At 38.3% G+C, this 25,758-nt stretch overlaps 1 protein-coding gene across 2 annotated transcripts in view; it reads right to left on the minus strand.

Moving 5' to 3' along the window:
* Nucleotides 1-24,096, minus strand: part of LOC122822687 (zinc finger MIZ domain-containing protein 1-like) — a 118,800-nt gene extending 94,704 nt beyond the window's left edge. For both annotated transcript variants that reach the window (XM_044101501.1, XM_044101500.1), the window contains exon 1: nt 23,853-24,096. The gene's annotated coding sequence lies outside the window, so the exon portion shown is untranslated. The remainder of the gene's footprint in view (nt 1-23,852) is intronic.
* Nucleotides 24,097-25,758: the final 1,662 nt, after the last annotated feature.

Raw genomic sequence — 25,758 nt, forward strand, 5'->3', positions numbered from 1 at the left:
GAGCCTTGGTGCACTGCCATTGAACTAGAGACCCAAACTGAGGAGAAAAGTGATCAAGTGAAAAAGTAGAGCTTACAAGGTAAAACAATGTGAAAAAAGCAGAGATAAAAAAAAAAGAAGTATATAATGGGCGTTAGCCTGTGCATACAGAAATACCACTGAAAGGATCCTTGCTGCCCTTTAGCACAAAGTCAGACAATCGGTGTTTAGAAAACAAATGTCAGGATATCTTTTCAGGTAGATTGCATTCCCACGAGCCGGAACCATCCTCCACCACTTTACTCCTTCAAAAACAATCGAGCTTGTGACTGGGACCATGTCAACATGCTGCTCTGTTTAAAGAGGTAGGAAGGAATTACTTTGATCCACTTTGAGGCGTGCCTTTCTTGACTGTTGAGTGCTGGTTAGGGTTTGGAGTGGGAGGGGAGACGCTGGTATAGCACAGCTCAAGCTGATTCTTTCCAACGTAGAAGCTCCAAGCCCCCTCACTATAAATGACAGCACACTATTTAAGCCAGTTTAAAGGCTCTGTTGGTGAAATCCCTCAACATTAGCATGCTTTAAAGTAAGTATTTTCCACTTTAAAGAGTTCTTTTTAGCCTCTCTGTCACAATTATATGTTTCAGATAATCAAATTATCATGTGATTAATTATTTTTATAATAAATAAATAACAAATTAACTAATCAATTACATTTTCTGGTTCATTTGCCACAGCTAGGTGTGATTACTAACCAAAATCAAAAAATCCCCTAAATGGAACCCTTGTGCCAACATAAAGTACATAAATCTTAAAAAAATTATTATAGTCAGTCTAGAAAGGATTGCAAATTTATTTTTACAGTTTTTGTGAGATGCACGAATAGAGAAAACATGGAAGAGCGGTGAACGTATCAAACTTACTCCAACAGCACATCTGTGTCTCATCCAGATGCTCACACACTTTTAGATAATATTTCCACTGTTACTGAACATAATTTTTCTGCACTAACACATTGTATTTTAAATAGTCTGCTTTTCCCGGTTTTCAAAATGCATAATCATTATGTCCCTTTTTGAAGGATTAGCAATAGTTAATGGAACCATGAAATCTGCTCTCAAGCAGAAAAGGTCAAGAGAAGTGTCCGGACATCAATTCATGACCCTAGGGTCAAGCACACTTAAGTTATGCAGCTTAACAACGATTCAAAGCACACCACCCACCTCCTTTGAGTGGCTGAAGGAAAAAATGGTGAAGGTATTGGAGGGGCCTAATCAAAGTCTGGACCTACATCCAATTGAGATACAGTGGAATGACCGTTAACAGGCAGTTCAAGCTGAAAACTCTCAAACAATCTAAGAATAATGATAACAATGACACAGAATAAATACATTTCATTAGAATTAAAATTTTGTTGAATGCGATTTCAACACGTTTTATTATTCTATAATATAATGTTGTTATATTTGCTGCTTTTCTGAATAGTTATATTGTCTATAATCCAATTGGATTTTTTTTCTCCTACAGAATACATTAAAACAATCTTGGTTTAGGAATTAAGCAACAAATACATAAGACTGACATATGTGAGCAAATCTGAATAGTTTTCGGTGAATTTTCTGAATAATCTTCTAGTTTAAATAAAAGTAAAGCTAAAAACGAATTCTTAAAATTCCATAGACAAAAACCTTACAACATGGAATAATTTAAACAATGTACCTGTGTAAATGCAAACAATGAATTAAACAAACAACATACTTACAAAAATAACAACCGAGGGGGGACAAAAAACTATAAGGATAAGTGAAATCTCTTGCCTCCCCATATGCCAGTGAAGGAGCTCAAAGTGTCCTTCATTATTCATGTCCTCAGAGCAGGATTTGAAGCAGCTTTGCTTCTCTTATCAATCATTTATCTGCTTTCCAAAGACACTCTGACTCTCTGGTGTCAACTCAGACTTGAAATGGCTTAAAAATCTACCAAGCTGAGGTCCTGTTTCAATTAAACAAGGCAACCGTGAGCCTCAAACGCCTCCTTGCAAATTGGACAACAGAGCAACACGCAGACTGTGTTCCCAGGTACTCTGTAATCTCTCAATCATCCAATGCAAGAAGCTCAGGTCTTATAAATAAATAAAGAGCATGTCAGGGTGTATTTTTACTGACATGTCGACATGCACTTCTGTTTTTAATGTGACCTGGCAGCAAAAATGTGAGATTTAGACAGAACAAGATAACACATTGTATTTTGTTTTTTTTGTTATATTAAAAACAGATATGCTTATTCAAATCATCGCCTCTCATCTTCTCGTGCTGCCTTCTGTCTGAATAAGACCCCACTTCTTTGTCGTGCAGCAGACATGTGGGAAGCAGCAGTTAACAATCAAACTTGGTGGCTTTGTCTCTGTGTGGAGTCCTAATGAAAGAAAATTGTTTGGAGTTCTTTGGTAGCAGTCTCCAATTACGGTCTTCATGCAAGTGTTCACTGCACCGGAACTTTTCCATTTCATCATTTGCATTCAAGCCAAGCAGCGACGTGGCGGCGACGGTGGCAGCAGAAGCACAGCAGACCGTGTCAAACATTGGACAGTGGGGGGATTTGTCCAAGCAGCACTGCTTTCCACGTTTTTTTTTGTTTTTTTTTGACTGTGGAAAGCGTCATGTCTATACGAAGCACAGGTGCAGCTCTTTTCAAATAAGCCGACCAAGTGAAAAAGAGATTCCTCTTAGCTATGTTTCTCAAATAAAATTCTTTAGGTCAACTTACTCCCTCTCTCATTAAGAGGTAAAACGGCGAAGCAAGAAAAACATTATTATTCCCGTGCCTGCAGGAAACATTCGGCTCACTGTTGTGTGGCCAGAAAGCCACTGATGCAATCCTTCTCTAGCTCTTGTAATGGATTCGGATAGAAGAAAGCAGGATCATTTGATGCAACTTCCACCCAGGAGACCAATTCAGTCTGTCAAATCAATACTAATCAACGGGGAGATGACAAGAGATGAAATTCGCCGTGCTGAAGCTAGATACTTATGTATCAAGATTTACAACCTTCAGGCTGTTTCCCCAGCGTAATCAAGACCCACATAGTACATTCACTCAGCTGGTTTTAACTTGGGGGAAATATTTAGACACATTTTTGAAGTGGTTCTGTGATACACCCATGTTAAACTTGGATAGGAAAAGGAGCCGCCTGCCACTGAACGTATTATACTGACTATGCATTAATTCGTACCTGTCTGGAAGATACTTTTGGCACAACTCACCTCATGTCTTTCTGTACAGAACATGGATATGACTCAACTGAATGTAATCTCCTTGAACAGGTTGCCAAGAGTTAATTTGGTTTTAACTATAGCTCATAATTTGTCAATTTTAAGAGAGTTAAAGTGGTCCAATCAGTGGAAACAGAGTAAAATATTTTATTTTTTCAAAAACAATACATAAGTAATTACATGTGACCTTAGAATATTTACCTTCATAAAAACACGACTGAAAAGCAAAACATACTGATGGTAAATTGTATAAGTGCATGGGTATACTTACCCAAGGAAAGTATCAATCTACTTAATCAAAACAATAATCAAATATTTTTTATTTTTAAGTTAGGTATGGGCAATTATCATGAGCAAATGAAACAAAATACTCTGATAAAGCATCAACAACTATCAGTATACTTGAAAATATAATGGAATTCAATTATTTTGTGCCCTGATGTTTGTAAACGCTGACAGTTGCGTTTTCTCCAAACTCAATATTACTGCTTCACGTTTCACCTTGAAACTAGACCCGAGTCCTAAATGCTTGTTCCACCACAACATTCCTTGCTGTAGTCTAAAAAGAAACACATTTCCCTGGGATCTCAGAGTTGTTTAATGGACTTTGGCAAAATTAAGAGGTGTGTTGGCCAGTTAAAAACTTTGGCTTTTTCTGTAAACTAAACCTGACGTTATCACATTTGGGTTAGTGTTGTTTTTTATTTATTTATTTATTTATTTAAATAATCTTAAAGCTGCCTCTGACAGTGCTCCAAGTTCATTGCAACATCATGCAAATGACTAATTTACAGCAATAAACATGTCAGCAAGCTGACGTCTGGCAGTGGGCAGCCTGTAGAGGGTGCCTTTCATCTGAGGGAAGAAACAACAAAGAGCAAGAGCTTTTCATGTTAACAGGAAACATATATTTAATGAGACAACCACTGAAGCCTCTGCTGCCTTGCTTAAACAGCCTGACCCCCTCACCACAGCTCGGCGGAGCTGCCAAACAACAGTCACGGCAGTCTAGACGAGACCAAGCTGCAACTGGGGTGGTGTGTGTGTGTGAGGGGGTGGGGGGCTTGGGGGGACTATAGAGGGGTGGGGGTGTCTCCTCAAAGCTCTTGTAATGCACAAGGAATTCGGTGCGGTCTCCTCGGAGCGGTGAGAGACGCACGAACGAGAGTAAAGAGGGGAGCGAGATCCACACAGGGGTCAGAGCGCAGCCCAGGAGGCGTTACGGGGAGCAAACGGGCATGAAAGCAGCACACAGGGGTTGTGGCTACTCACCTTCTCCAACTTCTTCATCCTCCGTTTGTTCTGCAGAAGCAGCGTCATGGGGATGAAGCCATTAATCGGATTAATCGTGGTGAATCGGGTATCGAAATAATCGCCAGCTGATTTTCTAATCGAGTCATTGTCAACTGGACCACAAAGACTCCAAAAAAGGCAATTTGTTGAAAGAACAACATACTCAGAGCAGAAATTAGGCCAAAAAATACTGTTTTTAATAATGTTCTATCCAGAACTCCTCAAGTAGCAAAGTTTTAGCTTCACCTGCTTCACATTATATTGCAAAATCTCCTATTAGGCACTTTTTTTGCCATCCAGTTGTTAATTGGTTAATTAAAAACTGTTAACAGATCAGTCATACACTATACCGATTGGTTTGAGCTTTTCACATATTGATGTCAGAAGTAATTTTTAGATGAAGATACACATTTTGCTACAAATAATCAAGCGTACGCTAAACAACTGCTATGTTGTTGAATTTTAAGCTAGAAAATGCTTATTTTCTCATTTTAAAAAAGGTATTGCATTATTTATCCATTTGCGTCTTACATGCAACGTATAAGTGTCAGGACGTGACTTTTTAAAAAAATCCAATTAGAGTAACCGACAACTAAAATAATTGGTGATTGCAGCTATACAGTGTAGGTCCTCATGCACGGGACACAGATTAGAACAGGAGGCAATTGTCATTTTCAGAAAAAATCACCATCTTGTTCGGAAAACAAATAAAATATGTCTTGTGTAGAGAACTCCGGGAAGGGTGGCGGCAGTAGCATGTCAAAGGTTCGAGCCTGTTTGATGACTGTGGAGGCCGACGCCGGTTGTCTGGAAAGTTGACACCAGCAGAAAGGCTCATGAATATTCAGCGGCCAAGTAAATGAGGCAGATAGCACTTGACATGTTTAACATCCACCTTTGGCACCTGCTGCCATGCAAAGCCAACAAGGTGAAGAAGCAGAACAAATACGTTGGTTGTTTGTGGGCGGCTATAATCCCTGCTGATGAATGGGATGCTTCCTAAGAAAAAAAATGAACGAGTTTCAGGGGAAGGATCTGGATGAGCTGGACTTGGAAACACACAATCTCACATCCTCAGTGAGATTCGTAGTGCATTTGAAAATGCATAGTTTTTCTGTTAAAATACAAACTGTAGCCTTACTCAGAGCAATATGCTGACATTTCCATTCTAAGAAAAAAATCCTGTTTCTCCCAACTATAATCCCTGCTGGTATCAAAATGTTTGCTCTCTAAATATTTACCAACCCAGAGTCACATCTAAAGCGCCAACATAGGCACCTTGAGACTTCCCTTTTTTTTCTGAGTGTTGTGTCCCAAAGGAAATGCAGTGAAAGCACTACAGATTATCTTGCAAGTGAGTAAACTATCTGAGCACACAACACATCCCTCCAACACCTCAAACAGCTCTGAGACGAGGGGGGAAGAAATCTGCTACCAACAAACAAACTGCTTGATAAAAAAAAAAAAAAAAAAAAAATTCCCTGTCGTATCTGCATGAGACAGGAGCGGAGAGCGTTTTGGTGCTTCCCAGGCAGCGTTAACGCCGAAAAACAGAGACATTAGTAAATGTGTTACCATGATAGGCAAAGTCATGTAAATATTGACACTTTGATAGTCATCACCAGCCTTATCCAGCAAACCTGCCTGGTTAGAGCCATTTGACATCTGCTCAGTGCTATTCCAGGTAGGGGAGTTAAAGGAATATTCCACTTTTCCAGTGAAATTTCAGCATCTGCCAGTTACTCAAAGCTTAAAATACTAAAACACGTTCTTGCATTTTATAGCTTCTATCTTTTAGAACTACTGTGAGGTTTTAAGCATGCTGGGTTTGTGCAGTATCTTAAAAACTTATTAGGTCCAACATTTAAAAATCTGAGTTTTATACCTTTTAAAATTCTAAATGTGTCCAGATATTCCGTAACTACTCTAAAATTACTCTTAGTTACATTTTAAATTTACTTTCATTTACTGGCTGTTCCACAGACTTTTTGATATTCTTTATAAAATGTGTTTTATTTCATTGAGAAATGCTTTGTGGGGAAGAAATAAGGCCTGGATATTCTCATTCTAAACCCTTGGAAGAATTCTGCTTTTTTAAGTAGCACACTTAAAAAGCTTTAAGCAATTAAATTTAAAAAGTTCCATTACAATCTTCAATATTGCATGTTTTTGACTACCTACGATACTTTCTGTAATTCATGCCAAGCCTACACTTTAATCACATAGGTCTTAAACAGGTATCAGAAATGTAAATTACTGAAATGTGCAGTAACATCGTTTTTGCGTTCATCATGATTTTGTTACACTTGTCACTGACATAAACACACCTGGACATGGAAAAATAAATATGCCGAAAATGAATGGACTCATAGGTAGGTGGCACTCAATAAAAAGAGATAAACACTGTAACTACTTATTACCCCACCACCACAGCTCCACCCCTTCACTGTACACTCCCCCACCCACCACCGATAAGCTGGTTTGCCAGTGTTGCCAGCGCCACTCACGGCTCCATTTGCACAATCGCCCCACTGTTGCTGCACGGAGTGGATGACTGCACTTTGGACCTTTCAGGAGGGGAAAGCCTTTTATTGTGTTTCCCATAAGGGTATCCACTGTAGCTTATCTACGGGCTGCCAACTATACACACAAATACATGCACACACGCCCGCACACCTCAAAACACTGCATTAAGAATATCCAAGGAGAGAAAACATAAACAGTAGCTGCTGTGTATCCTGTGCTCCTGCCATTAAGCCCTGTACGACTAGTTTGCCTTGCTGCTGATTTTTCCGGTGCTTTACAAGAAAGAGAGCCATAAAAAGGGCGGCTGAATTATCTGTGTAGCCGGAACCCGACCCACACGCCGGCTGACCTTTTTGCACAAAGCAAGATTAAACATAATAGTGGAGCTGAGTTAAGTGATTGCGATTTATGAGTCCATTTAAGTTGATTCAATATAGGATGACAAACGATTACCTCTGTGAAAATAAAGCTTACATACAAAACAGCCCTGCTGCTGCTGCACACAAACTTGGAGCTTTATCAAAGTTAACAATCAGCTCGGTGTCTGTCTGCTGCGGGTCTGGCTCAGTGGAGGGCTAAACAGAATTTTAAAAATGCATGACAAGAATGGAAGAAGAAACTGCAATTTTAATACACACGGCTATCTGTGTTTTCTTTATTTCTCTCTCTTTTGTGAGACTCAAAGTCTATTAGCCTAAAAGAGATGAGTATTGAATAAATGTTACCCCTGAATCTGGTCAACGTGGCCAAATGGATTAAGTATATCAAATCCACTTTCATGAGTGCATTGAAGAAGTGTCAAAATGGACCACTTTCAATTTAGTTCCCAGATTTCTTCATCTTGCTGCAAGAACAAGCTGCTTCCTTTGCAAAAATAGGCTGAATCACATTGTTAAGTGTGGTCGGGGCTTTAAATTAGCCCGACATCATCCGCATATTTGATTCACCATGTTGCCAGAAAAAGAGTTACATGACTTTCAGGCACCCTGTTCGGGCTGTGAAGAAACATGCGCAGCTCTCTCTGTTCACCCACCTCCATTCGGATTTTATGACTCTGGTTAAAATGCAACCATTAAAAATTCATGCACGAGGGCTTTCACCCGTGAAGCAGCTTCCCCGCTCTTTTTCTGCGAGCTTTAGGGGAAAGTGAGGAACTTTTTTGATTTTAACTGACAGGAGCTAAATATTAAAACAGAAGCTTTGGGAGTTCAGCAAAGTGTTCGCTTCTCCCCTTCAATATCCTCCTTCTTGGCTTTTCAGGGCTCATTGTCCTTATAATTTCACAACGTGGCGAGACTCATGGGATAAATTAACATGACAATTCAAACAGAGGAGATGAATAAAAATCCACTCTGAGAGGCTGAAAAGCGACGCCATAAGAATAGAAAGTTGACGATCATTCCAAAATGTATTTCTATATCTCTAAAATACATTGCTTATTAATTTGTCATTTGTTGTCTTTGATGTTCACAACACAAAACACTTTCCATTAAAAACAAAAGTGTTGATGCAAATAATTCATGCTTTCTGGTCTCCTGTTGCATACCATATAGGAAAGTAGAATATTAATATAAAAAATATTATTACAGGTATAGAATATTATAGGCACATCTCAATAAATCACAATTTTATTATAAGGTTTGTGTATAATATTTATCAACACAAAAGTGATATTTTCCAAGTTTTAGTGTTATTTAAGACATTACATCTTTTTAAAAATAATGTTTTTTTTCTTCCACTAAACTTTCCATCAACATGCTGACATAAGGAACTCTCCAAACAAACAACTTCTTTAGCAATGAGATTCTGTGGCATACCCTCCTTTGTTTAGAAATCTTGCCCATGATTGTGTAGATCAGACATCACTATATCTATGAAGCAATTTATAAAACATTTTGCGCCAATGTAAACTAAAAACTAACAACATTTGTAGCAATGAATATAGTAAAAAGTTAAGATGTCAAGCTCCATTTAAATCCAAAGCCAGCGTGTAGATTAAAATTTTTAAAATATGATCAGCTCTTATTTGGATCTGTTGATCATCCAATAGTTTTGGGACAAGAGAAGAAAATCCACTACTACTTTTTTGTAGATAAAAATTCTCTGTTTAAAAAATGTACTATATTACAATCTTCTATATAAAAGCAATTATGAAAGGAAATATTTCACTTTTTGTGTAATGAATCCATATTTGTGATGTTTCACTATGTGAATTGAGTTGCTGACAATAAATTAAGTTTCCAATGTACAATGATATTCTGATTTACTGAGATGTACCTGTATGCTCTGCAGGTACAGACTGCATCATCAATGACAAAGATTTTGCTGCAGAGAACATTAGGCAAATCTCTCCGGCTGTATTTGGGTAGATGTAATTCACAAACAAATCAAGGGATGCAACATCCAGGGCTTCTCCAAACAGTCGATTTCCTAGACAAATAAAGCCTAGTCCCTGCACTCAGGGAGGCACTTATGACAACAAGTTGCTATGGGTCCATTTAACTGCTGAACATCGTGAGGGAAGAGTAAAATGAAACCTTAATAATGTTCTTGTTGTCGAGTTGCTGAACAGCGGCAGAGTCCATTTATTCTGAAATAATCATTTTGGTGATTTGAGAGTAACGACTCATGCCACTCACAAATGAACGCAGGACTGAACTAATCACTAAGCATTTTTATGAATAATATTGTGTCACCGAAATGCTGCCACAAGCAAGTCTGCAAGCCATCACCATCTCAGTTCGGATGTCCGCGGCACGACAAGCAGACAGGAGCGATTAGTCTTTCATCAGTCTTCTGCTTCTGCACTGACAAGATGATTGAGTTGAATCGAGCTGCTTTTTCCCCTTTTCTCACTTTGAACGAAGCCACTTGACAAAACAAAAAAAAAAAAGAGAGTCAAACTTTGCAGCACTTCTGATCCCAGTCATTGATTCTCCTCTAAAAAATAAGAAAACAAGAAGCAGAGGACAGCTTGTAAGACACAAAACTTTCATTTCATCAAAGAAAGCATTGCCAGCACTATCCATTCCTCTGCCATTTAGAATTTGTAGAAAACACCCCAAAAAACACTAGAAGAACTGAAATCATGTATAACTGGCTTTTCAAAAGTACATCAGAGAGGGTTTTAAAAAAAAAGAAATCACCTCCCTGGCCCTTTTAAACAGCATTTAATCCAATGTAATGATTTACAATATGACAAGTCAGGCAGAATTTACTGTGACAGATTGAATGGGTCCCAACATAAATATAATTACAGCTCACATGATCCTCTCCACCTCCCTCTTCCTCGAGGAAGGGCACACAAAGATGAAGCAGGATATGCAGCCCGCAGTAATTTGCTTTTTCAATTTGCTCCTTGACATTAACTGGTGCCAAAAAAAGTAAAAAATAGTCATGAACAACCACAGAGTGTTTTTGCAGAAACCGTTCGTAAGGAAGAAAAGTTCAACAATCACAGGAAACATAACATGTCTCACATTTGTCTAAAAATGGGTTTTTGTGTATTATTTTACAGACGTAAAGTCTCCCAAGTTACCCAACTTGCTGTTTTTCAGAGAAGATCTGCAACTGACAACTCACTCATGAAAGACTATTGGCCAGAGTGTCTCTGTTGAGACATTTTAAGCTCCAGTCAGTCACCAACTGAATGGTCTCTAATTTAGTTTTTATTATTCTGCTCTCCAAATTCTTTCCAGTTTTAAAAACAAAAGAAAACTGGAAACACAAAGTGTTGTTGCAGTAACTATACGTAAGGAAGAAAAGTTCAACAATCACAGGAAGCATAACTCATATATTCAAGTAGAGATACCTGAATATATGGAATTCTTAGTTCGAGAAAACACAATGTTATCAAGATAATGACAGAGTTAACCTATTACTTCTACACTATATATTTACAAGTCACAAGATAATAAGATAAACAACAGATCATCTTAAACAGTAAGGCCTCTCTTGTATTCTGTAAGGTTTTCTGAAGTGCAGCCAAAAATAACAAAATTATCCCCCGGATATCAGAAAGTTGTCCTTGAGAAAAGTTGTAGTCCGACTCAACATGCATTGTGTAAAGTTATCCCCTTCATAGCTTTAAGGCTAGTCATCTGCCAGATTGTAGTAGTTACTTGATGTTTTTCTAGCTCTGTCAGCAGAAAGTAGCCCTCAGAGAAAACAAAGTAAACACATTACCGCAAAGGGAAATGAGTTAATTACCTCCTTTAAGTGGATGTGCAATTTTTGGGGCAAAACCAGTATAACCAACTTCTTTATACTGTGTTCAAATGTTCTGACTGTATAAACCCAACAATGTTGTTCCCAAATCCTCCTAAAAGAGCAGAAGATGCTTAGCTTTTACTTTTGCTTTTGATATAGATGTCTAAAGTGAAATTTTTGTCAAAAGTGTTGAATGTTTTTGTTAACTAGCGTTTTAATTATTGGAGCTAAAGGCTGTTTAAGCACACAGATTGTATGCCCGGCCTTTTAACAATTATGAAAGGACTAGATTGTGAATGTTTTTGTAAAAAGATTAGGAAGTCACTGATACTTTTTTGGGTTAAGATTAGAAATAGTTCAAAGCTTCAGGTCAACATTACAAGCAACCAACTGACTCACAGAGGTACGTCAAGCTTTGAAATGCATTTTTGAAAATAGTTAAATACCTAACAGTATTTGAAGATGATTCTCTGATTAATCTCTGGTATGCGGATGTTTTGAGTCCTATTTTTTGTTATCGTCCAATCTTACTTTGAGCTGAGAAAGAAATAAAAGTTAAATAAACAAAAAGAGATTACTGGTTTGGGGGGAGGGAAAACAAAAACAAAAAAGCAGTAGTTAATGACTCAAAAGAAAATAATGCAGTGGATGGAATTTGAGATGCACTTTTCTTCTGGGTAAAACAGACATTGATGAACAGAAAATCTGGGCGTGAGGTGAGGAAACAAAAACATTTTAGCTACTGGGAGAGTTGATGAGTAGCATGAGACTCAGGTGTGGCTAATCAGGGGAGTATTGGGTGGAAGCAGATCTTGGAAACTGAAGGAAGATGATACACTAATAAAACTTAATGAACACAGTGGGAGATGAACCATAACAAAATATGATATACTAACCAATGGAACAGAAGAAAGAGCTAAGACACTTCATATGCTACCCTGGGTGGTGAGCCAAATTGTACATATCATAAACCACCACTGCTGAACAGAAAACACCTTCTTCACATGCATAGTACAGAGAAAGAAAATTGCACAGGCTACTCATAAGCACAAAAGTTGTAGAACACTTAAGTAAATGTAGAAAAAAACAAAACTGAACCAGATAAGATGAGCATTTAATGATGTGATGACAATGTAGCATATCAAATTTGTCTTTAACTCTGTTTGCCCCATAAGTTATCAATAGCAAGGTGTGAAGAGGGAGTACAGTAACCACATCTGCCTTCATTTATGGTAATGTAAAACACATATTAAACCAGGAACAAACTGCATGCATGGTGACACGGAGGATGCTGTGCCCTCGGGTGAGCCGTCTTTCTCCCTCCCTCCCTTCCCATGCCAACACCACAGCGTCTGTGACTCAAACATGCCCTCCTTTTAGAGCAGATGGTCAAAAATAGCGTCTACCGTCAACAATTTCTAAGCCGTGGGACCCGTCGGGCCGCGCAAACACACCGTTTGCCTGCGATATATGTGTGTCATGCAACGCTAATCTGGTCAGTCGCAGCTTTTCTCTGTTTGATGCCGGCAAAGTGAGAACACCCTGTTGTTAGAAACAAGCTTATGCAATCTGCAACTATAAATAGTTGTGTGAAGCCAGTCTGCATATGCGCCTCACTGTCTGTTTACACCAGGCAGCGCCGGCCAATTAATTAGCATTCATCATCAGAAGAAGTTGCAGTTATTATATCTGTGATTACCATGATTGTGGAAAATAGTCTTTTGTCTCCTCAGCAGGGATTCTGTTTACTTTCTGAAGCTGCTGAAGAGGACAGAACGACCCACCAAAAATAAATAAATAAATTAAATAGGGACACATGGAAACAGACGCAACATGTTTATAGAAAGAGTTATTTAAAGTCAACCTTGTGACAATGGCATGCATGGCTATAGGTCACGTTTTTTGGAAGCAACAGTATGAGTTGTATGGAGGTGTAAATGTGCACAGAGTGACGCCTCACAAAATAAATTACTTCCATGTAGTAGAACTGATAGTGACGGGGTGAACAGGTTTTCAAAGGATTTGTTTCGTTTGACATGGTGAAGTGAACGCAAACCAGATCAGCTGAAAATGTAACAAATGTTGCAATTTTGGTCCTCAATTGAACCCACTCTATTGGACTTTCAGGTGTGAAACACCCTTAATAAATCCTCTGAGTAGCTGAAGCAGTAGTGTCAGTTTTTGTACTTGAAGATAAGAGTTACCTTAATTTTTCACATCCTAAACTGATGCAGGCACGAGATAGCACTTCACAAGACAGGCTCTGCTTTCACAGTACATATGAGGCAGTTTTAGTATCAAAAGATCTCACTACACACCAACTATAGAAAAGGACTCAGGTTCCCATCACTCCTTTTCATTAGATTATAACACGGGAAAATCTGAGATAGCAAAAATAGATGTGTAAATCAATTCTGATAAAAAAAAAAAAAATCAATAAAGGAAACATAAACATGTGAGGCCAGATCAGTGTCAGTAGCTTCGTTTTTTTTATTGACGAAAAAAGCAAAACTGAAGATGAATAATTGCACAAATATTTAAGAGTGATGTATTCAGTGATTTTCAGTGCTGACAGATTGTCTTTCTTTCAGTGCCCACAGCTGCCATGTTCGTGTACCGGCCTCAGCTTGCGGTGCATGCCCTGCACCTGGCTAACCAACCGCACACAGACACTGTGTTAGCATGAGGGTATGGTGTAAGCTGACACGCAGATTGTGGGTGGAGTGTCACTGATGTCTACACATTATCATCAGTAAAAGCTTTTTTTTTTCTTTTCCCCTCTTCCCTTTTCTCCATGTGGCAGGGAAAGCAGTGCAATATGGTTAAGGAGGAGAGTAAATCTAGTCAAACACTTAATCCCACTAAACAATTCAAGAATGGACTGGCAGTTACAATGCTCCCAATAGGAGAGAATTTCACTGGTTTTCTGTTTTAAAAATTGTAAATATTTGGCTTTGAGTTTGTAGGTTAAACAGCACTGTGAAGAAAAGCATATAAAAGAAACTTTTAGTATTTCACTATTATCTCATTCATCAGAACATTTTTAATTCACCGTCCTAAGCAACTTTTTATTAGTAATCCATGACTTGCTGTTTCTGCCAGGGTACAAATATGACACAACACCCAATTTCTATTAGGTGTTCATAAGTCAGGATAAACTAACTAAAAACTAACTACTTCCCAAATTTACCCAAATCTATAGACCAATAATTAAACGTTCAACCTGCTGACCTACTTCCTTGTCTCTAATGAAGTAATGCATCCCCACAACATGATGCTGCCACCATGATGTTTCATTGTGGGTAATGATGTGCTCAGGCTGATGTGTAGGGTTGGTTTTCCCACACATAACATTTCACATATAAGGCAGAAAGTTCAATTTTGGTATCATGTGACCGGAGCAGCTGCTTCCTACATGAGGCAAACTTTAAAACGGATTTCTTATGTCTTTTTCTCAAGAATTACTTTTCTCTTGTTACTATTCATTAAAAGCCAGCAAACAGCAGCAAGAAGTTGCATTTAGGGGTCACCAACTCTCCATAGTAACTTATTTGATGGCCTTTAACACCTTTTTATCAGAACTGGGCAACTCCTGAAAAAAAAAGGCTAAAAATTGTTGGTTATGTGTCTGTAATGTCACAGTGTATCTATTAAGCTCAATGATTTGAGCTGTAATTTTATGGTAGCTTAAAATAAAAATAACCATCATAAATGATAAAGGGAGAAGACGGATGCCCGTAGCTGAAAACGGTTCTACTTGTTATGCTTCAAAATCTCCCTTGATCCCGTGTGGCCGATCAATAACACTGATACAAGCTCACTCAGACAAGCTTGTCAGGATAAAGACTCAGGCTGTTTACACTCTAGTCATCTAGAATATGAGTGTTTGCATTAATGTAGCACATCTGACAGATATCCAGTGTTCTGGTTGAAGAATGAGCTCGATTTCCATTCATGCTTGATGTTTGACACATTATGACCACAATGCTTACGCCAAAGCTCTCAACTTTCAACTTGTTGTATCTTAGTTAGGGTCAGTCTGAGTCTATTTCTGCCTGTTTTTTTTAAGCAGCCAGTCTAATTTAAACAGCACAGATTGAAAAATTTCAAGATTTCCAAAGACTTTTGCAATAAGTAGGAAAGGCAAGCAAAATAACAATTGTTATTGCTTTTATGATGATTTTAAGTACCAAACTAAAATATCAAAATTATGAACATAGTAGCAAAAACTCTGCTATTGGTGTTAACTGTGCAAGTAGAGCTAATTACTAATATGACACACAAAAGACAGCTTTAAAATGCCAGCTCCACAAAGACTTTGTGTACGATTTAATAAAAATAGCACTTCACAAAAACTCCTGCCTCGCACACAATATGTGCTGACAAAACTGCTAATATGAACGGGAGACTTGACACAATATTTGTTAAAGTTAATTAAAGCGACAGAGAAATTAAAATTGGCTACAGTCAACACTGGATGTTTCAATCTTAGCAATTCATCTTTTGTGCATCAGCAGATGCTTGGCAAATAGAGCAAGCTACTGGGATTTTCATCAATCTGTGCTTTACATCTCGACTGCAAACTTGAAGGATCTGACAGTTTACATTTGGAAATGGAGAGTAGAGGATGGTTGGGGGAAGGGTCCTTGGGAAAAAGATTACCCTCAGACCTTTTCTTTGAGAGCACCAAAGAATGGGTGAAAAAGCCTCCCTGTGTGTTAGTAAATCCCAGTTAATTTTCTCTGTCAGAAAACAATGAGATATGGACTCCCGTAGGCTCTGTTGAATATAACTCTAACACTTATTCAGAATCACCATCATTACTCAGAGGTGTGGATCCTTCTCCATTAAAAAGTTAACGAAAACCTCCAGAAGACCCGCAACACACCATGAATTATCAGTTAAAGCCTTCAGGAGCCTTTTTGTTGGACCCATTTTCTAATGGCAGGATTAAATCTCTAAAGATTTAAAATTCTGAGATTAGCAGCTGGTTTCGCAGTCTGTGCTGCAATTTCAGGGATGAATATGCAACACTATTACACGCTGCCAAATCTGACAACCCTTCACGGTTGGACCTTGTTTAATTTATAAAAGATGGGACTGCGGAGATGCCGGATGTTATTTATGATTCAGAGCCTTTCATTTGCACTTAACAGCACAGCGATGCTCTTGTGTCATCATCTGTGTATGTTTTTCACAGCATGTCACATTCAACATGCATGAGCCCGCGATTGCTGGGGGGCCTTGAAAGCTCCAATTAAATCCACCGTGGATTATGGCTCAAAGATTGGATCCACTTCTTTATTTTCCCCCCACAATGTTGCACTCTAAATCTAACTCCAATTTAAATCCTAAAATGCAAGAAACAAGAAAAACAAAAACCATGTAAATAGAACATAAGCCATTTTTTAACTACATTTTAACAGAGATATGAAGTTGATGAAACAAAGCTTTCTCTCATCCGTTTTCAAAAGAAAACACTGCATCACAGCTTCAGCTTGTTTTGTGTGATCATGTGTCTAAGTCCTGAAAAAGTCGAACCGCTAACAAATAAAACCACGAAAAGCAAAGCAACAGCCTCCCATTAGTCGACAACACATAGGCTTAACAGACTGTGAATTTAATTTGTTTTCAAACTGTCTAACTCGAAGAGACCAATGTGTGTATACAGATAATTAAAACCTCTTTAGAGGCTAATAGAGGTGTTTTTTAAGGTTCAAGCTTGGGAATAAATCTTTTTTTCCAGTCATATAAAAGAAATAAATTTATTCTGAGTGACGCTACATTTAGAAGAGCTAATAGTCTCTCAGAAGTCTACATTTGACCTTTATCAAAGTTCTCTGGCCAGGTTAAAAGCAGAACTGAATGTAGGAGTTCTGGTCATTAATTGGTAATATTGCAGTTATCATACTAGATGGAAGTAATCTGGAGAAGGTTATGCTTTATAATTATCTTTGTTTCTAACCAATTTATCTCTCTATACTGATAATGTTCTAAAAAAATCTCAGGTTTTATTATTTAAAAAATAATAATGTCTTTGCTTAAGTGTGAGCATGTTTAAACTAATATAACTCTTTTTGGATGGAATTCAAAATGACATAATGCCAAATGGAATAATTGTTTCTTAAAAATATTCCAACTGTATCAGACTGCAGTGAAATCCAGACATAAATTCATCCTCAGCTTCATCTTTCTAGCAGAAGCTTGAAGTTGTTGTATCAGCACTGACTTGTATTTAAAATTATTAATATTTTCTTCTTGGAAGGCTATACTTCGGAGAAAAACATACAACAAAATTACTTCATGTTTTGTATATTCTTTGCCCCTGTACAATGCGTTTCACATTGTACAGGTTATGCTTCAGATAATGATCTAGAATGTCTGATCTTTGTTTTGATTTGTTTTACATCAAAACTCACTTTTATCTCCACTACATCCATCGCAAATAATGTCCAGTCCAAAGAACCTTAAACAAAATTAAATTTATGTTACTTACAAATAAATGACACCAGAAATAGTCTACTTACAGCTATTAATCAGAAGATGTGTGTTATAGAAAACCTGCCCTCCAGCACGGCTGCAGCTGTAAGACGCCGGTCCATTGTTGGGACTAACAAGGGCCGCTGAGGTCACTTGCATTTTCACAAGGGCTTTGCCAGAGGGGAAGGGGAGGCGAGAGGTAACATCGTTCTGTTTGGTATGGATCTACACTAAAGCTTTTCCTATAAATTCCCAGTCTATTATAAAGGGGGTAGATTAGATTAAGTGAGATTATGCTGAGAGTGGGTTCCTAAAAAGAGCAAAGAAAGAACACATTGGTACTTAGCACGCAAGTCAACAGGGAGATTAGGCCAAAAGTACAAACTGAAATCCGGTACTGATATACGCTCATTTAACCACAGGCTAAGCATGTGAGTGGTCCAAAACATTTAGCAGAAGCAGTTTTTAGCAACAAGTATCTACCTGAACAAACACTTCCAGATTTTGGCAATGACAACAAAAATAATCAGATTTCACTGTCAATTCCCTCCTTTCCTCTGTTTTTGTGCGAGTACAGTTTGCGCAACAACAACTCCGATCACCAATGCAACCAAAAATATGTACCGAGTGATTGCACACTCTAACATGATTAAATGATGTGTGGTCTGGCGTCACTCCCGGCACCTCTCCCATCCCCTTGCTCAGCTCTGTATCTCCATCCCGCACGCAAGCAAGGGAGCCACATACAGATTCCCTTTCCTTGAGCTGTGTTTTGAAAATAGACGGTTCATATTACCAGTCAACACTGAGGCTGACAGGTACAGTCTGACCGTTCTCTTCCACCAACCCCATTTTTTTTTTTTTATCGTCATAACAGATATCTGCTCATCCTACATTCCTGCAGCCGCGTGTCATGGAGGTGGAGCGTCACAAATCATCACTAGCACACACATGAGGAATTCAGAGTTGGCATGTAGAGGAGGAATACAGGGTGTAATGATGAACAGCCAATTCTGAAAGCTGGAAGGAAAATTTAGACTCAGTACTGAAATAGTGCTATGATACCACATCCCAATATAATTGTCTCTTGATTTCAAACTATAGTTGGTAACATTTTAAATGATGAAATGATGCAAAACCAAGAAATGGCTCATTTGCAGCTCTAATAAACTCATATTTATTGTCATGTAAAACAATGGTCACTCAGATGACCTTTCTCAGTTAAACCTGAAAGTTAAGGTCAATTTGTGGCAAAGTGTTACCCATTCATAAGGGGTCGCAAGCTGGAACTCACCACAGGAATCTTGCACAACAGAAAGTCACACTAGTCTTGCTGCAAAAGAGCAAACCTGACAAAAACAGTCACAGAGACCGTCAATAATAGGCACGTTGGTTCAGTTACGGCAACAAAAACAATTTTTACACAAACATGATTGTCACTGATGGTGAGTAGAAATGTGCATGAAGAGGCATTTTAAACAAAGAGATGTAAAAGCTGGCTTAATATTGTTTTGAATGCATCTCAGGTTTTCAAAAGAGCATAAAATCTAAAACAATATTAAACTCATAATCGGTAACATCTAAATGCAGCCTGACACAAGAGAAAACCTCAAAGTTTAAGTGCCAGGATGACACAGTGAAACCCTTTCCAGTGCCCTTGCCCTTCGCTCTTTGAGAGGGTGATTCATTCCAAGAATTTATTCCGTTAAGTAAAGACAACACAGAGCAGAACCTTGAGCGAAACCTACACAAACCTCCCACAACCTCTGACTGCCAAGGATGAGCAGTCAGGTCACCTCCGTTCCTGCTACAGAGCGCCTTCGGAGAATTCTCCTCATACAGAAGCAGGTATCCCCGAGTCGTTTCAATAATATCATGCTGCAAACTCACGCCCGTGTTTACCGGCTACTTATTCAAACACTGTTTTCAAGAAGGAGGCTTCTGCTGCAAGCCTTTGGGACAAGTTCTAATTTTTGCTCTAAGATTGCAGAATTAAAAGCGCAGTTCAGAGTGAAACAGATAGAAATTAACCAAACACTGTTTCTAGAAGATCTTCACACTAAAGTTGCATCAGATAGGTAACATACCAAGTTTCTAGTTTACACACAGTAGAGCTCTGGGTTTCCTTGCAGGCTGGCCAGCAGTGCTTGTGGAGGTAATGAGCCCTCTTGTGTGTCCTCTCTGATCTGAGAGCTGAATAATTTCCCATGTGGTGCAGCCATTTCCAGCTTCCGCCTTTACTCTCACCCCGGCAGGTGGGGCGGAGAGCAGAGAAACCTCCATCCTGCCCAGGCAACGTGTTGCTGTTGTCAATCAACATTCTCTATCCCATCCAGATGGAAGGAGAATACATTTTCCCCCCCACCTTTTGGATTTTACAATACGTAAAATTTGAACCCAAATTCAAACTTTAATCTTTTTTTATTATTATTTTATTTGAAATGTAATCAGTACAAATCTGTACCTATTGTGTTTTTCTTTTCGCAGTTTTGTTCGTCTCTGCTTATGCGCTGATGCTTTTCACTGGTCAGTGGGAAACTGGGAGTTAATAAATGGTGTACTTCAGCAGCCCCAGACACACGTGCTGGGTTGCAGATCTCCGTTTCAATGTGTCTTTTGTTTGACGGCTGGTGTTTCAACATCCTCGACTTGAATAGAAGAAGGTCAGCCTGGTGGGGTCTGCCCTGTGGTTATTCAGGAGCGCAACCTAGGGGCCCCATGAAGGTGGGGGTGACTGGGTAAGAGGCGTTGGGAAAGGGGAAGGAAAAAAATAAAAACTTCCCCTCTGTCAAGTTTTATGAAACCAGCTGGAAGTTTTAAGTTTCCTCAATCAGCGTTTTATCTCTTCATTGCCATCAAGTGTCTCCAGGTGCACGAGCAACTTCACATCTCAAATAAATAGGGCAATCATTGCCTGACCAAACTCTAAATAACTAACACTTTTTATTCCTGCAGATGTTCTACCTACGTGACTTTTTCAAAGCTGTGCAGAACAAACTGGTAACGCTGCAGGATCAGAAAGTACATGAGACTGGCGTTGGCTGTAACTACCACACACATCAAGGGGAAATTCTGCTAATGGAACTTTTTTGTTCTTTTTAGGTTTTGCAGACAAATCTCACACTTCCTAAAAAACTGGTAATAACTTCAATTTCAACTTTTTTTTTTTTTTTGCTAGTAAACTAGTGCCAATTATAAGTTAATAAAAACAGCCAGATTTTCTTCCACTGTTGGTTTTATAGCCTGGCTAAGGGCTTCATTATTTAAAAAAAAAAAAAAGTAAATTCAAGAACTTTACTGCTCTTGCTTACAGTAATTCCCATAAAGCTGCATTTTAAAACAAACTGTTTCACTAATTCAATTCAAAAAACAAATAAATTCACCACACCACTTTTAGTCAATGAAAATCCCACATTTTTAGTTTTTAAAAAAAGAAGTGCTATATTATGGCCTACATAATTATGGGTTTGACAGCAGTCAAGCACAACACGACCGGCACACTTGGCTAGTTGTTCGGAGAGTGCTGTATCCAAGCATGTGAATGGAAAATTGAGTGGAAGGAAAACATTTTAGGAGAAAAAGGCCCACAAGCAACAGGGATAACCCCAGCCATGTGAATCAAAGAAAAGCAAAGATTCTACAAGGAGGAAAAGTCATAAAAGGTCAATGCTAAAGCATCTGGCTCTTCACATAGTTCAAGTTGCAAAGTTGTGAAGTTTCCACAATCAGTAATGATTTGTTGAGCCATTCAATTCAATGCTGTCACTATGACTGGTGTCTTATCAAGTTGAAAGTGAGTGCTAGACAGAACAGAAAGTCCCAAGAAAATGATTGCATGATTTTCAATAGACTGGCATTTCCATATTAATCATAGTTTTTTAATAGTGTATTTTCATTTAATGTTCTTATTATCCATTACTCTTTCCTTCCATTTAGCTTTCTATCAATATACTTAGAGAACTTTATCAACAATCAATAAGGTTAGCATTGACCTTTTGTGGCTTACCTTCCTTTTGGAAGGTATAAATGCAAAACTATCAGCAGTCTTCTTTATGACTGTTTTGGTCATAACATGACTACAATAGAACTTTACTGTATTAAAAGTTCTTGTCTGATGTAATATTTACACTTTCTGAGAAACTGAATTTTGGGTTTTCAACCATTCTTAACCATTTAAATATCAAACATAATAGAAAACAACAAGAATAACTCTTTAGTAGCTCTTAATAAAAGAAGAAAAGAAAAAAAAAACTAGCTGCTCCCAAAAGTGGGACTTTTTAGAAACAGGAGTAAAGTATAGGCTGCACGACAAAAACACACAGTTCCTCCCGCTCTGCTACTGACAATAGTTAGGAAGTGGAACAGGGAGAACTGTCTATTTTTTTGGCTTCCTGTATAGATATACAATGGATATAAAAAGTCTACACACCTCTGGGTAAAACAATTATAAATGTAAGATAAAATTTCAGCATCCTTGTATCATAAGTTTGCACAGATGTAAACCAACATATTATTGAACAATGTTTTGTTAAAATTTCAGCATTTATTCTTCTTTGGTGAGAGTCTATGGTCCTCTCGCTTTTAGATTTGGCCTTTTTTAGCCATAGTTGTTTAGATTGTGATGACAGCTCATCGTTGCAGCCACATTTTCTGTGATTTTGAAGCATGCTTGGGATCATTGGGACAATAAAACATAAAATCCAGTACCTTCCTAGCAGACACTTGTCGTTTTTGGGTCACAACTTGCTGGTATGTACAACTGATTACATGCACCTTGACAAAAATAAACAAGAAAAATATTGTTGTATCTGAAGAAAGGTAACTCCAGATGGACTATTTAACTCAGGCCTGGCTGTTGTCTTTGGAAGAAAAAAAATAATTAGTCTTTCAACTATAATCTATAAACTCCAGAGCACATGAGATTATTCTCACCTGTAGAACTCAACCAAAAACTTGTTGGAAATTTCTGCTGCTCCTTCAGGGTTATTGTCAGGCTTCTGTCAGCCTCTTTGATCAGTTTTCATTTTGTCATTTTGTCCATTTGTCAATAATATAACAAGTTAAGTTTAACTAATGTCACTGTTGTTTCATATTTTCATCTTTTGACCCATCTCCTGACTGATACATTTTTAGTATATTAGATTAAATGTCAACAAGTTCCTTGTAGAAAAGCTGGACTTTATTCGAGTTAATTGCACCCATTTTGTTGATATAATGGTACTGATAAAGACTGAATCATAGAATTAAATGCGGTATTAGTTTATTTACTACATCCTCAAATATGTGTTAATCCGTTGACTAATAAAGTCATATTTCACACTCAAAGTTTTGAAGACTTATCTTGCTCTCGTCCTTAGTCGCATCAAAAAATATATATTTGAACAGAGACGTGTAGACTATTTATTACCTCAGTGTACAAGAGACGGCTCCCCCACTCAATCCCAATTCGCTCCAAATTCACATTTTTTATTTTATTTTTATTTTTTTATTAAACTCGTAAAAAGCCAAATTCCTATTATAATCCAGCAACACAGACAACCGCAGCGGCTTTGTATTTACCAGATCACACGTGTTTCTGTTATCAAAGTTCAGAGGCGCTCATTTAAACATGACATCCACTGAGTGATCTGCACTGCAGTGACCGTGTCCACTGTTACTCTGCGGCTCACATCCCCGCAGCCATGTGCTTTGTGCACGCCGGGAGCTTAAATAGAACAAAAAAACAAATAAATAAATAAAAATAAAAATCTGAAACATACAAAGTCCGGTTCCCAAGAGTGCATAGAAAGAGCAAAAAGCGTGCACACTGGAACAACGTAACCTCTGGAGCGGTTGCGGAGATCAACGCAGGCATCTGTTCCTTCACCGAAACGCACAGCCTGCCTCTCAGCCGAAGGCAGCCTGGTAGTAAATAGTAATCACGGCTATTAAGAAAGCAAGCAGCGGTTCATTCTAACAGACTCTCTCCTCAGAGCCAGTTCAAGCGGTCACTCTATTGTTGGAGAAACAATCTGAGCCAAAGTGGAAACACACACGCGTTAAAAGCAAAATATAACCCTCCCACCGCAAAGCATTAAGTTTGCAGCCACTCACCGGGGTGCGATCTGGGGCAGAAAGTCCTCGGTAATAATTCTCGTCTCTTATTATCTGTTTCAAATATCTTCCCTTCCTCACACACACACACACACTCTCTCTCTCTCTCTTTCCCTCTCTCTCTCATACACACACGGCCGCTGAGAATGGGACTGAGTAACTGAATAGACTCGGAGAGAGAGCAGTAAGTTGAAGTGTCAAATTACATCGGCTATTCTATTACCGAAGGGACCCGGAGCTCGGTGGCTGCTGACAAAACGTGTGGCGGATTTCTTGTTTTACCCGCGGATGCCCGTCAAGGGGAAAGGGAGGGACCCGGAGCGGACTGCCGCGCACCTGGTTCCTGGATCAGATGGATTTTGCATCATGGACATATTTGACTAAATAAACAAATAATCACCGATTCTATGAAGGTGAATATCGTATATTCTAGCTTAATTTTAAAAAATAAAGTAAAGTTACAAAATAAAAAATCCTTTACTGTGCCACAGGAGAGAAACACAGTTGTAGCTCTAGGTAAATGAAAACATGCATTAAAATACACAGACTTAATGCACAACTTGCTGGTATGTACAACTGATTACATGCACCTTGACAAAAAAAATAAATAAATAAAATAAAAATAAAAACATAGCCAGGGTAAATTTAGAACATAGGAGAAATAACGCTGTACATCAATTAAATTTAAATTTAAAGTGTAAATTTAAATTTACATTTTAAATTTACACTTTAAATGTACACTTTATTAAAAATAAAGTGTAAATTTGTTTCCATAGAAAGAAGCAGCAGTTTTAAGAAATTAAGAAGAAGTGCAAACAACAGCAGAGATCTAAACAATTATTAAGCTTTGTTGGGAGCAAAGATGGTTTTAAACTTTAACAGCTCCTAGAAGGAAGGATCTATGATGATTCTCCTGGGTATTCCTAGAATGCACCAGTCACAGAAAGAACTTTAGTTCTGCAACAGCTTTAACCCACCTAACCCACCTCCACTGGCTCGAGGGGGGCATCCTAGGACAGCACTGGCCTTCCTGATGAACTTATAGAACGGATTCCTCCCAGTTCATTAATGGAAAATGGAGTGGAAGAAGAAACTGGTGGTAAAAGGAGCACAAGCAACCAGAATAACCACAGCCTGAAGAGGATTGTGAAGAAAAAAAACCCCATTTAAATAGCTTTATGGACTGCAGCTGAAATAATTTTTTTCAAAAGCCATCAAACAACGATAGATTACAGGACATGAGCGGCAACCATTGCATACCTTGTGATGAGTCACTTGTGAAACAGAGACAAGGACTAAGTGTTGTACGCGAGAATAGTAGTGGAAACTTTAGTGCCTTTCTGTTCATTTAGATGAGGATGGCTTATAGTGGAAAAAATCCCCAAAATGTTGTCTCGCTAAAGAAACCAAGAAATGCTATTTTCTGGCTTATTCACTTACGGGGTAGACAGCTGAATTTGTCCAGCTTGCTTCATTTTTTCTACCAGTTTTTCCTTCCAATCAGCTTTCAACCAGCATGTACAACTGTCAAGTGAGCAGTCTTATCCATTACTGTGTAGGCTGTAACATAATATTTCTATATGAGAATCACGTTTATGTGAAATATGTATATTTAATCTCATTGCACTGTACCCTTCCCTGCATAAAACCATTAAACCCATTGATGTTATTTCTACATCATCCCAATGCAATTAAACCATAACACCCTTACGATATTAGTGATTTATGCATGTAGTAATTGTGCTGCGTGTGTTCATCGCCCTTATATAAATTAAAATGTGCAAGATGTAAGGAAGTAATTAACAGCAATGAACATGTCTTACTGCAAATCCAGCTGCATTCCAGAATCCATGTTTTGCAGGTCACCTCTCTCTGATGAAAAGCTCTGAATAACAAAGACATGTTT

Source organism: Gambusia affinis, linkage group LG20 (assembly GCF_019740435.1).
Source record: "Gambusia affinis linkage group LG20, SWU_Gaff_1.0, whole genome shotgun sequence".
In the NCBI taxonomy this organism is placed as follows: domain Eukaryota; kingdom Metazoa; phylum Chordata; class Actinopteri; order Cyprinodontiformes; family Poeciliidae; genus Gambusia; species Gambusia affinis.